This window comes from Pelophylax lessonae (assembly GCF_965119305.1).
Source record: "Pelophylax lessonae genome assembly, chromosome: 13".
NCBI lineage: Eukaryota > Metazoa > Chordata > Amphibia > Anura > Ranidae > Pelophylax > Pelophylax lessonae.
The window spans coordinates 204,042,077-204,057,587 of NC_138780.1; the positions used below are offsets into that span (position 1 = coordinate 204,042,077).

General features: G+C 39.5%; 1 protein-coding gene across 1 annotated transcript in view; it reads right to left on the bottom strand.

The window, feature by feature from the left end:
* The window catches only part of LOC309569498 (NACHT, LRR and PYD domains-containing protein 12-like), a 1,417,729-nt gene that overhangs the window by 1,187,912 nt on the left and 214,306 nt on the right, over positions 1 to 15,511 (bottom strand). The window lies entirely within an intron of this gene.

The following is a 15,511-nucleotide window of genomic DNA, read 5'->3' on the forward strand; positions in this document are numbered from 1 at the left end:
TGTGTTCCTTGTTTGGCTATGTTCCTTTTGTTATGATTTCTCTGTATCTTCTACAAATACTTTCAATAAAAAGTTTTATCAAAATAAATAAATAAATAAATAAATAAACCTTGATGAATAAGAGCTCTACACTCTCCCGATGATTTGTCAAATATTTTGATGCATGCGACTTCTAGTGTCCTATGGGCTGACTTTCAAATACACTGCCTGGCCAAAAAAAAGCCACCACCAAAAAAAAAAAAAAGGTCACACAGATTTTGTTGGCTTTGATGATTACGGCACACATTCGCTGTGGCATTGATTCGATAAGCTTCTGAAATCTCACAAGGTTTATTTCCCTCCAGTGTTGCATTCATTTTTCACCAAGATCTTGTATTGATGATGGGAGAGTCGGAGCACTGCGCAAATCCTTCTCCCGCACATCCCAAAGATTCTCAATGGGGTTACCGTATATACTCGAGTATAAGCCGACCCGAGTATAAGCCGAGGCCCCAAATTTTACCACAAAAAAATGGGAAAAATGATTGACTCGAGTATAAGCCTAGGGTGAGAATGTAGGGCGGCGGGCATGGTACAGGAGAATGCAGGGCAGCGGGCATGGTACAGGAGAATGCAGGGCGGCGGGCATGGTACAGGAGAATGCAGTGCTGCGGGCATGGTACAGGAGAATGCAGGGCTGCTGCGGGCATGGTACAGGAGAATGCAGGGCGGCGGGCATGGTACAGGAGAATGCAGGGCGGCGGGCATGGTACAGGAGAATGCAGTGCTGCGGGCATGGTACAGGAGAATGCAGGGCTGCTGTGGGCATGGTACAGGAGAATGCAGGGAGGTGGGCATGGTACAGGAGATTGCAGGGCTGCTGCGGGCATGGTACAGGACAATGCAGGGCTGCGGGCATGGTACAGGACAATGCTGTGGGCATAGTACAGGACAATGCAGTGCTGTGGGCATAGTACAAGAAAATGCGGGGCTGCAGGCATACTACAGGAGATGCAGTGCAGGTAGTGTGGCTGTGTTTCACTTACCTGTTCTAGAAGCGCTTTCAATTTAAAAATTGTGCCGCCCGGTGCCGACGCGTCATTGCGCATGCGCCTCCGCCGCTCGGGAAAGATCGTATACGTTCGGCTTTTCCCGGGAATAGCCGAATGTGTTCAGCCTGTCCCGAGCGGCGGCGGCGCATGCGCGGTGACCCGTTGGCGCCGGGCAGCGCCATTTTTAAATGTAAAGCACGTCGGGCCGGGATGGGACATTTTTTTTTTTTTTTCGTTGACTCGAGTATAAGCTTAGGGGGACGATTTCAGCACAAAAAAGTGCTGAAAAACTCAGCTTATACTCGAGTATATACGGTAAGTTCTGAACTCTGTGGTGGCCAATCCATGTGTGACAATGATGTCTCATCCTCCCTGAACCACTCGTTCACAATTTGAGCCCGATGAATCCTGGCATTGTCATCTTGGAATATTCCCGTGCCATCAGGGAAGAAAAAATCCATTGATGGAATAACCTGGTCATTCCGTATATTCAGGGAGTCAGCTGACCTCATTCTTTGGGCACATCCAGTAATATTCCATAGGAGAGTCACTGCATGCTTAGTTTAGTTAGTTGCTTAGTTAGATCCAGGTGGCGACCTTTATTTTGGCCAGGCAGTGTATAATCATGAAATGTAAAACACAATGTGCATGAAAAAGTATTTACAAAAAAGATAATATATTTTCTGCTAAGCATTTACCCACTTACCATCCAGCATTCGCATATATCAGCATAGATGTTGCACCACTTCCTTAACTAGCTGCCGAACAGCCATCGTAGTTTTACTGCTGCAGTTCGGCTCTATTGTGCGAAATGACGTACCTGTACATTGCTTCATGTAATAAACAGTGGGAGCGCACACGTGCCGATTGGCCAGAGGGGGAGCCAATCAGCGGGTCCGGCAGACGCGAAGTCCGCCGGCCACCCGCGATCGCTCTCCATAGAGACAGAACGGCGGTCTGACTATAGCCGCTCTGTCACAGATGAACACAGTCATCTTGCATTCCTGCTATTTAGGAACATGGATCTCTATGTTCATCTCTAGTGAGTCCATCCCTCACACAGTTAGAAAGCACTCCCTAGGAGCACACTTAACCCTTTGATCGCTCCTGGTGTTAACCCCTTCCCTGCCAGTGTCATTAGTACAGTGACAGTGCATTTTTTTTTTTTTAGCACTGATTACTTTAGTGATGTCACTGGTCCCCCTCAAAAGTGTCAAAAGTGTCAGTTAGGGGTCCGATCTGTCCGCCGCAATGTCGGAGTCCCGCTAAAAGTTGCTGATCCCCGCCATTACTAAAAAAAAAAAAAAAAATTAATAAAAATTAAAAATCTATCCCCTTGTAGACATAATAACTTTTGTGCAAACAAATATATATATACACTTTTTGGAACTTTTTTATTTACCAGAAATATGTGGCAGAATACAATTTGTCAAAACCATAAACACTACGCTAAGGCCCCGTTCACATAGGGGCGACGCTACTTCACACCACGACCAGCGCGCCGCGACCTCGGAGCGGCCGCCACGGACTTCATAACATTGAAGTCTATGGCGGTCGCCTCCTGGTCGCCCCAAAGAAGCTCCGGACCCTTTTTCTAGGTCTGAGCGACTTGTGTCGCTCCTATTAGAACGGGTCCGCAGCTTCCCTATGGGAGGCGACCTGCGGCGACCTGTAAGGCGACCAGGTCGCCCCACAGGTTGCCCTAGTGTGAACCGGGACTAAGAGGAAAGCTGCTAGCACTTGGAATAATGATACAGGCTTCCAAAATTAAACAATAGACAAATAATGTGGCGCTAATCACGATAGATAAAACCATTCATTTGAAATGATTGTTAAAATGATAAAAAATAATAATCAAAATCATATAAAAAACATAAAAGTAAATCAGATCCAGAAGAGAAAAATGGGTAAATGACACCAGCATTCCAAGACAAAAAAAAAACCCAGGAGGGAAGCTTCACACCCTATGTGATAAGATAATCTCCTTACCAGATCGAATGGACCTCTAAATTATAGGTGATCAAAACAAGCAAAGCATCTATCCATAAAAAATGGTCATCTGTCCTCCAATACACCGAGTAGATCGCTGAGTTGTGGGTTGTCAGATCGAGTGAGCAATCGAACATCCATCCATCCATAGACAATAAAGGAGGTCATTTATCCTCACACTCATGAATCATGAAAATCAGAAGAGAAGATACTCCCATGTCATTAAAAGATATCACAATAAAGAGGGGGAAGGGTATGTCTCTATGTCAAGAACAATATAAAGGTGATAGAAAGGAGTGACATTACGGATGGGATGAGCATGGATTTAGAATCTGTGTGGGTAGAACTCCTTAGGGAAGGAGAAAAGGGAAAAGTAATTGTGGGGGTTTGCTATAGGCCACCTAACCATGGGGAGGAGGTAGAGCTGGAATTTTTAGCACTTTTGGGTAAAGTGGCAAAACTGGGATCAGTCATCATATTGGGGGACTTCAATTATCCAGACATTGACTGGGAAGAGGGAATTACACACTCACAGAAGGCCCGTCTATTCACGGAAACCTTACAGGATAATTACATGTCACAGTTGGTGGATTCCCCTACCAGAGAAAACGCAGTCCTGGATTATTGATCACTAATAACCCAGACCTAATCTCGGAGGTAGGAGTCCAGGACAACCTGGGCTCTAGCGATCACAGGATGATCACATTTAGTATAAATAACAATATAACAAGGCAAGTGAGGTACATAAGAACCCTAAACTTCAGACGGGCAAACTTTCCAAAATTGTACTCATTGATGGAAAGGGTAAACTGGGACCAAACCCTGGGATCCCTGACCACAGAGGGAAAATGGGAATGCTTTAGGAACATATTAAGCAAATGCATCTTGCAGTGCATTCCTATGGGAAATAAATTTAGAAGAGACAAAGCCAAACCTGGCTGGCTAAACCATAGCGTTAAAAAACTTATTAGGGGAAAAAAATTGGCCTTCAAGAAATATAAATCAGAGGGCACAGTATCGGCCTTCCAGCAATACAAGGAGGCAAATAAGAAAAGTAAACAAGAAATCAAGATGGCTAAAATAGACTTTGAGAGACAAATAGCGGAGGATAGTAAAAAAAACCCAAAGAAATTCTTTAAATATATCAACAGTAAAAAACTAGGACAGAGCATATTGCACACATAATTAACGATGATGGGAAGATGGTTACAGAGGACACTGAAAAAGCAACCGTGCTGAATGCTTTTTTCTCGTCAGTCTTTACACAGGAAAAGGAGGGGTACACTGACCATGACTGTATGGGGTACACTGACCATGACTGTATGGGGTACACTGACCATGACTGTATGGTTAGTAGTAATACACAGGACTTGCCACTATGGCTAACAGAGGGTGAAATCAGGGAAAGACTGGATAAACTTAACACAAACAAATCACCAGGCCCGGATGGCGTACATCCGAGAGTACTCAAGGAACTCAGTAAGGTTATATCCAGACCACTGTTCCTGATCTTTGCTGACAGTATTAGGACAGAAGGTGTACCAGGGGATTGGAGGAAGGCTAACGTGATTCCGATATTCAGAAAGGGCCAGAGGCATATCCTGGGAAATTATAGGCCTGTCAGTCTGACATCAGTAGTATGTAAACTTCTGGAGGGGATGATAAGGGACTATATCGTAGAGTTTGCTAAAGACACCAACATCATCAGCAGTAACCAGCACGGGTTTACAAATGGGCGTTCTTGTCAAACCAATCTCTTAGCATTCTACGAGGAGGTGAGCTGTGAGCTAGATAGGGGCAGACCAGTGGATGTGGTGTACTTGTGGTGTGTCGCTAAGGCGTTTGATACAGTTCCCCACAAGCGCTTAATTTATAAAATAAGGTCTGCAGGTATCGACCGCAAGGTCTGCTCTTGGATACGGAACTGGCTAAAAGGGCGTGTCCAAAGGGTGGTAATAAACAGCGCATACTCAGACTGGTCTGAGGTAGTAAGTGGGGTCCCCCAAGGCTCAGTCCTGGGACCAACCTTGTTCAATTTATTCATAAACAGCATTGAGGATGGGATCAGTAGTTCGTTAGGAAAAAAAAGGGGGAAGGTGTATGGCGCTGCCAAAAAGTGCTGATGTTTCTGTATGTCCAAAAATAGGTGTTAAAAGTATATACGATATAAATCACCACTATAAATAAAGTGTCCAGTGCATCGTATGTGTATTCCTAATAAATATGTGCAATACTGTAGGATAATTCAACTCTGTAGATGAAAAATATTTGCGCTAAACTGTGAGGAAAGGTGGATACAAAATTGGTGTGAATTGGTGTGTATACAGTATGGTAAGAAAAAAATATAAAATGTATGGAATATACCAAATATAAAAAATAAAAAAAATAATAATAATAAAATAATAAAAAATATAAAAAGTTGGATCCACTTAAATATACAGCCTTATAATCGTAAAATACAAAGCATCAAGTATGGCATAAATAAGGTGCACAGTAGGTATATAAATATTATGGCAGCAATAGTACAAGAATAAATAAGTCCGTAACACCTAAGAAAGGCAAATAGTCCCACAATGCTAAAAAAACTTTTCCTAAAAAACAGGGCAAAAAGGTGACTTGAGTGCAGGTGTTCTGATGATAAATATTAAAGGTGCTCAGGTATATGGTGACCATTCAGTGCTCCCCGCACCCCTTGGACCGCACTCACCAGAGCTATATACCCCTGCAGGGGTATCAGGCCTTGAATCTATAATCCTGGGTCTCCTCCACTGACCATCAAAGTGGTTGGGTGGTCCAATTATCTGCCCGAATCTTGTAAACCCGGTTCCTTGGTATTAGGGTCCGAAGGTGTACCGATATATGGGGGAAGAAGGCTCACATAGAGTAGTACCGCTTTTAAAATACTTTATTAAAGATTAAAAATTAGGTACTCACAAACGAATAGAGGGTAGTGGCATGAAAAAATAGCAATAGTAGCGCACTTCCGGGACGCCGTGCGTTCCACAGGGCGGATGTGCGTTCCACTTAGGCGGATGTGACGCGATGACGCTCTACGTACGTTTCTTCGTGATGACGTCTTCAGGAGTAGCGTCATCACGCCATCTCCGCCTCTTTATACCAGCATGGTAAACAAGACTCGATGCGTGCTCCAATCAGAATGCCGGGCAAAACATCCAATAGAAAAAAGAGAGAGGACGCACGCTGTTGCCGGGTAGAACTGTGTGTATTAGAACTTGGGGAATTTACATACTGGCGGCTGCGTAATTAAGAGATGGACATTTCTGACCTCAAAAGTACGCAATATACCTTGTTTTAAAAAAAGGAAAAGAGACCACAAAATGGACTTTGAGAGGGTCAGGTCCTCCTCTATTCCCGCTAATACAATAATGGTATGACAATCTCTGCTTAGGTATCGGGTCTGTTTACCATCTAGTCTACAGCAAATTACATTGAATACATGCGTTGGCATATAGTACTAAACTAATGATGATAAAGATGAATCTTAAAAATAAGTAACGTTGGTAAATATAAATAATCTTACATCCAATCTCAGAATATAACCCATTCATAAAAATCATATATATAGTTTATAGCATTTAAATAATTTAATGGGTGACCTAGAATTATGATGGTAATAATAGATAAAATAATATTGGTGATAAAAATGGTGATTAAAAACGTGGTGGTAATGATAAATAAATTAATATTAGTGACGGTGAATACATAAAACTAGAGGTGAAATGAAATATGGTATGTACTCTTTCTAGTCACTATATAAATAATTTGATAGATGGCCTAAGTTCATGGTGATAATAATAGATAAAAAGATTGGTGACTAAAAACGTGGTGATAATAATAAATTAATTTTAGTGACGGTGAATACATAAAAAATTGTGGAGGTGAAATAGAATATAGTGTATACTCTTTCTAGTCGGTAAATGAATAAGGGAAAAAGTGAAAAATGCTATGATTCGTAATCATTTACTGGGTGAACATTATAAGGCTATGAAATATAGCACTAATGCTATATATTCAAATATGATGGGTCTGATAACTTGATGTAGGTGACTCAAATCAATATGGAGTCAAAGAGAAAGACATATAAATGTGGGCCGCATTAAGATACAAAAAGTGCAAATAACGGAATATTTGGTGTCTAGTCATTGGGGGGTAAAAACACCAGCCCAATTAAAAGGAACCTGAATAGAGAGAATAGAGAGAATATATAAAGGGAAACATGAATGGGGAATTTGGCTGTCTATCCGAAAAAAAAAAAATTTTTGTTGAATGAGGGTAGGGTAGAGAGACAACAACCTGTATGACCCGTAGGTCTATAGGTGATCCTTATAAGCATATGGTCAAATTTTGACGGGTGATCCCGTAGTGGTAACCAGAGAAAGAGAATTAGATATCCCATAGGATTAAACCTGTTATTTAAAAATTAAAATGTCTAAAATATAAATATACTGTATGTTAAAAATTAGAGATAAAACAATTTAAATCAATATCCAGGTTAAGTCCTTTGGGCTGAAGTGAATCGAGTAAAAATATCCACTTAGTTTAATTTTGAGAGATTTTCTTCCTTTTACTTTCACCTCTCCAGTGTCCCTGAATTGAATCTATACCATAGAAGACTAGCCCTTCAGGGTTTTTATGATGAACTTCTAGGTAATGCCTGGAGAGGCTGTGTTTCGGGAAGCCATTTTTGATATTGGTTATGTGTTCTCTGATCCTGACATGAAGAGGTCTGGTAGTGCGTCCTACATATTGCAAATTGCAAGTACATTCGACAACATAGGTGACATGCGTAGTATTACATGTAATCAGGTTATTGATCTTAAATCTTTTGTGATTCACTTTTGATTTAAAGTCCAGTATTTTTCTTGGCTGGGTAGGATTATTCTTACAGGCTACACATTTTCTGCATCTAATAAACCCCTTCATGTCAGGAAAAATTTTAATATTTTTAGGAGGGTCAATCACATTTTTGACCAATCGGTTTCTCAGGGTGGGTTTTTCATAGCCTTATAATGTTCACCCAGTAAATGATTACGAATCATAGCATTTTTCACTTTTTCCCTTATTCATTTACCGACTAGAAAGAGTATACACTATATTCTATTTCACCTCCACAATTTTTTATGTATTCACCGTCACTAAAATTAATTTATTATTATCACCACGTTTTTAGTCACCAATCTTTTTATCTATTATTATCACCATGAACTTAGGCCATCTATCAAATTATTTATATAGTGACTAGAAAGAGTACATACCATATTTCATTTCACCTCTAGTTTTATGTATTCACCGTCACTAATATTAATTTATTTATCATTACCACCACGTTTTTAATCACCATTTTTATCACCAATATTATTTTATCTATTATTACAATCATAATTCTAGGTCACCCATTAAATTATTTAAATGCTATAAACTATATATATGATTTTTATGAATGGGTTATATTCTGAGATTGGATGTAAGATTATTTATATTTACCAACGTTACTTATTTTTAAGATTCATCTTTATCATCATTAGTTTAGTACTATATGCCAACGCATGTATTCAATGTAATTTGCTGTAGACTAGATGGTAAACAGACCCGATACCTAAGCAGAGATTGTCATACCATTATTGTATTAGCGGGAATAGAGGAGGACCTGACCCTCTCAAAGTCCATTTTGTGGTCTCTTTTCCTTTTTTTAAAACAAGGTATATTGCGTACTTTTGAGGTCAGAAATGTCCATCTCTTAATTACGCAGCCGCCAGTATGTAAATTCCCCAAGTTCTAATACACACAGTTCTACCCGGCAACAGCGTGCGTCCTCTCTCTTTTTTCTATTGGATGTTTTGCCCGGCATTCTGATTGGAGCACGCATCGAGTCTTGTTTACCATGCTGGTATAAAGAGGCGGAGATGGCGTGATGACGCTACTCCTGAAGACGTCATCACGACGAAACGTACGTAGAGCGTCATCGCGTCACATCCGCCTAAGTGGAACGCACATCCGCCCTGTGGAACGCACGGCGTCCCGGAAGTGCGCTACTATTGCTATTTTTTCATGCCACTACCCTCTATTCGTTTGTGAGTACCTAATTTTTAATCTTTAATAAAGTATTTTAAAAGCGGTACTACTCTATGTGAGCCTTCTTCTCCCATATATCGGTACACCTTCGGACCCTAATACCAAGGAACCGGGTTTACAAGATTCGGGCAGATAATTGGACCACCCAACCACTTTGATGGTCAGTGGAGGAGACCCAGGATTATAGATTCAAGGCCTGATACCCCTGCAGGGGTATATAGCTCTGGTGAGTGCGGTCCAAGGGGTGCGGGGAGCACTGAATGGTCACCATATACCTGAGCACCTTTAATATTTATCATCAGAACACCTGCACTCAAGTCACCTTTTTGCCCTGTTTTTTAGGAAAAGTTTTTTTTAGCATTGTGGGACTATTTGCCTTTCTTAGGTGTTACGGACTTATTTTTTCTTGTACTATTGCTGCCATAATATTTATATACCTACTGTGCACCTTATTTATGCCATACTTGATGCTTTGTATTTTACGATTATAAGGCTGTATATTTAAGTGGATCCAACTTTTTATATTTTTTATTATTATTTTATTATTATTATTTTTTTATTTTTTATATTTGGTATATTCCATACATTTTATATTTTTTTCTTACCATACTGTATACACACCAATTCACACCAATTTTGTATCCACCTTTCCTCACAGTTTAGCACAAGTATTTTTCATCTACAGAGTTGAATTATCCTACAGTATTGCACATATTTATTAGGAATACACATACGATGCACTGGACACTTTATTTATAGTGGTGATTTATATCGTATATACTTTTAACACCTATTTTTGGACATACAGAAACACCAGCACTTTTTGGCAGCGCCATACACCTTCCCCCTTTTTTTTCCTTCATTCTCACTATATTCTTAGGAATATAGTATAAAGGTAGGCTGCAGCCAACATCAAATACTAGAAATCTAAAATTATCCTAAGCGCGGATTTTTTACATTTCATTTTCTCCACCCCTGGGTGTTTACATCTGCAGCTATGGATATTTTTAGTTTCACTACCACTAGGAAAGTTGATATTGAACAGATTTTTAGTAGTGAAAGGGTGTCTACTAATTATGATGTCAATAGCCTTTTTAGGCAACTTAAACACGCACTTGAGAAGCAAGTTAGGGTGTGGTGGGACATCACCACCCTGGAGATGTACTTAAAAGAGAAGATCACACCCAGAAGGTTACGCTGGGATGTACATCCCAATGATGGACTTAACGACAAAACCCTAATGGAAAGTTGGTTCATTTTCTTTAATAGATGTGAATCAGAACTCCTAGAAACAATCATTACTAGGAGGAAACACAAACTCATGGAAGTAGAAAAACTGATTAAGCAATTAAAAGAGTCCCTAACACCCTTTTCACTAACTAATGTGTATAAGGATAAAGAAAAGGAGATTCAAGAAAGTATCACCAAATATGACTTAGAAATACAAACTAAAAAACAGAAGAAATATAGTAGGGATACATTGGACTATAAAAATAACAAAATCTATAATTGGCAAACCACTATGGGAGAAGAACCTATGGAACTACAGGAAACAACCTTAGTAGCAGATTCTAGGGAAACCACACCGGAAATAGAAGATCAGGATGCTTATCCAGACACTCCCATTCAAAGGACCCCTCGGAGTGTCAATTTTGACAGAAGAACTAGGGAAGAAGAACCCCAGACCCCTAGGAATACTGGACAATACAGGGATGTAAGATTTAGAAGTGCAGGCAACAATGAGGAAAGAATACCCCAGGACTCGAGATTTACATCACCTGGATATAGAACTCCCATACAACAGAGACGCAGAGTCATGCAAGAACCCAGATTTCCCTCACCAGGTTATAGGATTCCTATGCACAATAGGTTTTCCCCTCTGAGAGATGAAAGAATGTACACTCCTAGAGATGAAAGAAGAGGTGGCTACAACCAGCAGGGAAGGGATTTTTTTCATACCAACCACTTTGGGAGGCCTCCAAGACAACAGAATTGGACAAATCAGTACAGAAGACCAGGAGGGAGGGGCCCTCAAGGATACAACTACCGAGGAAGACTCCCAGATCATATGAACAATCGTGGGGGGAGACAATGACCCAGGAGGGATCATACATCCCCACAGAGAGAAGAATGGAGGAATTATGCACCTTACCAGCAACAGAACTGGAACCATTGGAACGGATATGGGGCAAGAGGCAACGGGCAAGAGGCAAACGAGGGGGCAGGAAGAAAGCGAAGAAGGGAGTTTTAGGAAAGGGCATTTTTAATCTTAGCAATCAAGTTTTTAGTAAAGAGGAAATGGCAATTTTGGATTTGGGACTTAAATTCGCACCTTCAAAAGATATAGATAAATTTGAAACTTATATAGATCTTCAAAAATTCATCCGGAAACTGAATATTAAGAAATTTTTTCAAATCAAGGGCGAATATAAAAATCCCATATCCACATGTTTTAAGCATACGGTTTTAAGGAACAATTCAATTTTTAACCCCAAGGTACCAAACAATGACTGTATTAAAGCTTTTAAAATAATGGTGGAGGAAGATATCAAAAAATTACAGATTCATGGTAAAGACAGTAAACGGATTTGGAAAGCCATACGGAATTTGGAAAAAAAATAAGGAAGTGGTCATTAGACCAGCTGACAAGGGAGGAGGACTTGTCATTTTGAGTAAGAGAGACTATGAGGATGAAATGGAAAACCTTTTGAAAGTGCCAGACACCTATAAGAAATTAAAAAAGGACCCAAAAAGTGAATACACTAAGAAACTTAAAGAATATGTACAGAAGGGTAAAGATATTGGCATTTTAACAGAAAAGGAAGCGAAATATCTAATTCCTGCATCCTCTAAAACTCCTGTAATATACCACATTCCTAAAATCCACAAACGTTTAGAAAAGCCACCTGGGAGGCCCATAGTTAGTGGGGTCGATTCATTGTTCTCTCGATTGGGTGAATATTTAGATAAGTTCCTTCAACCTTTGGTATCCAAAGGAAGGTCCTATTTGAAGGATAGTACCCAATTACTCAAAGAAATTAAGAGTCTGAATACAGATGAATCTCAGTTTTTGGTTACAATTGATGCCAACTCGTTGTATACCAGCATCAAGCAAAAAGATGGGCTTAGTGCAATAAAAAAAGCACTTTATGAGGACAACAGTTTAAGAAGAACTCAGATACAGTACATACTTGAAGGCCTCAAATTAGCCATGGAAAGCAATTACTTTTGGTACAATAAATCCTTTTATGTACGAACAAAAGGCGTGGCCATGGGGGCAAGATATGCCCCCAGTGTAGCAAATGTTTTTATGAACATGTGGGAGGAACAGCATATTTATAATCAAAACTTACCGGAAATTACATTTTACAAAAGATACATAGATGACATTATAATGATTTGGGAGGGGACAAGGGAGTCCTTACAAGAATTTTTGGAAGAAATCAATTCCAATTCATACGGGCTGACCTTCACTGGACATTGGAACCTGCAGAAGATTGACTACCTTGACCTACAAATATTTAAAGAAGGGAACCGTTTACAAACAAGGACTTTTTTCAAGACAACCGATAAGAATGGTTATATTCCGAAAACCAGCTGTCATCATCCTAAATGGAAAAATAACATTCTGAAAGGCCAATTCATGCGGATGAGGAGAAACTGTGGGAAATTAGAAGACTATGATCAACAAACCTCTGTTTTAATGCAAAGATTTGAAGAAAAAGGGTATCAAAAGGATCTTTTAGAAAAAACCAGGGAAGAAGTTAGAAATATGAACAGGGAAAGCCTATTGGAAACCAAATTAAAGGAAAATAAGGGATCATTTGAAGGTGCTTTCATTTCAGGATACCATAGGCAATACAAGGAGGTAGAAAGAATATTTAGAAGATATTGGCCAGTGCTGAAAAGTGACAAAACACTTGCCAAGATACTCCCAGAAAAACCTAAATTCATCTACCGTAGAGCACCCACCCTGAGAAACCGATTGGTCAAAAATGTGATTGACCCTCCTAAAAATATTAAAATTTTTCCTGACATGAAGGGGTTTATTAGATGCAGAAAATGTGTAGCCTGTAAGAATAATCCTACCCAGCCAAGAAAAATACTGGACTTTAAATCAAAAGTGAATCACAAAAGATTTAAGATCAATAACCTGATTACATGTAATACTACGCATGTCACCTATGTTGTCGAATGTACTTGCAATTTGCAATATGTAGGACGCACTACCAGACCTCTTCATGTCAGGATCAGAGAACACATAACCAATATCAAAAATGGCTTCCCGAAACACAGCCTCTCCAGGCATTACCTAGAAGTTCATCATAAAAACCCTGAAGGGCTAGTCTTCTATGGTATAGATTCAATTCAGGGACACTGGAGAGGTGAAAGTAAAAGGAAGAAAATCTCTCAAAATGAAACTAAGTGGATATTTTTACTCGATTCACTTCAGCCCAAAGGACTTAACCTGGATATTGATTTAAATTGTTTTATCTCTAATTTTTAACATACAGTATATTTATATTTTAGACATTTTAATTTTTAAATAACAGGTTTAATCCTATGGGATATCTAATTCTCTTTCTCTGGTTACCACTACGGGATCACCCGTCAAAATTTGACCATATGCTTATAAGGATCACCTATAGACCTACGGGTCATACAGGTTGTTGTCTCTCTACCCTACCCTCATTCAACAAAATTTTTTTTTTTTTCGGATAGACAGCCAAATTCCCCATTCATGTTTCCCTTTATATATTCTCTCTATTCTCTCTATTCAGGTTCCTTTTAATTGGGCTGGTGTTTTTACCCCCCAATGACTAGACACCAAATATTCCGTTATTTGCACTTTTTGTATCTTAATGCGGCCCACATTTATATGTCTTTCTCTTTGACTCCATATTGATTTGAGTCACCTACATCAAGTTATCAGACCCATCATATTTGAATATATAGCATTAGTGCTATATTTCATAGCCTTATAATGTTCACCCAGTAAATGATTACGAATCATAGCATTTTTCACTTTTTCCCTTATTCATTTACCGACTAGAAAGAGTATACACTATATTCTATTTCACCTCCACAATTTTTTATGTATTCACCGTCACTAAAATTAATTTATTATTATCACCACGTTTTTAGTCACCAATCTTTTTATCTATTATTATCACCATGAACTTAGGCCATCTATCAAATTATTTATATAGTGACTAGAAAGAGTACATACCATATTTCATTTCACCTCTAGTTTTATGTATTCACCGTCACTAATATTAATTTATTTATCATTACCACCACGTTTTTAATCACCATTTTTATCACCAATATTATTTTATCTATTATTACCATCATAATTCTAGGTCACCCATTAAATTACTTAAATGCTATAAACTATATATATGATTTTTATGAATGGGTTATATTCTGAGATTGGATGTAAGATTATTTATATTTACCAACGTTACTTATTTTTAAGATTCATCTTTATCATCATTAGTTTAGTACTATATGCCAACGCATGTATTCAATGTAATTTGCTGTAGACTAGATGGTAAACAGACCCGATACCTAAGCAGAGATTGTCATACCATTATTGTATTAGCGGGAATAGAGGAGGACCTGACCCTCTCAAAGTCCATTTTGTGGTCTCTTTTCCTTTTTTTAAAACAAGGTATATTGCGTACTTTTGAGGTCAGAAATGTCCATCTCTTAATTACGCAGCCGCCAGTATGTAAATTCCCCAAGTTCTAATACACACAGTTCTACCCGGCAACAGCGTGCGTCCTCTCTCTTTTTTCTATTGGATGTTTTGCCCGGCATTCTGATTGGAGCACGCATCGAGTCTTGTTTACCATGCTGGTATAAAGAGGCGGAGATGGCGTGATGACGCTACTCCTGAAGACGTCATCACGACGAAACGTACGTAGAGCGTCATCGCGTCACATCCGCCTAAGTGGAACGCACATCCGCCCTGTGGAACGCACGGCGTCCCGGAAGTGCGCTACTATTGCTATTTTTTCATGCCACTACCCTCTATTCGTTTGTGAGTACCTAATTTTTAATCTTTAATAAAGTATTTTAAAAGCGGTACTACTCTATGTGAGCCTTCTTCCCCCATATATCGGTACACCTTCGGACCCTAATACCAAGGAACCGGGTTTACAAGATTTGGGCAGATAATTGGACCACCCAACCACTTTGATGGTCAGTGGAGGAGACCCAGGATTATAGATTCAAGGCCTGATACCCCTGCAGGGGTATATAGCTCTGGTGAGTGCGGTCCAAGGGGTGCGGGGAGCACTGAATGGTCACCATATACCTGAGCACCTTTAATATTTATCATCAGAACACCTGCACTCAAGTCACCTTTTTGCCCTGTTTTTTAGGAAAAGTTT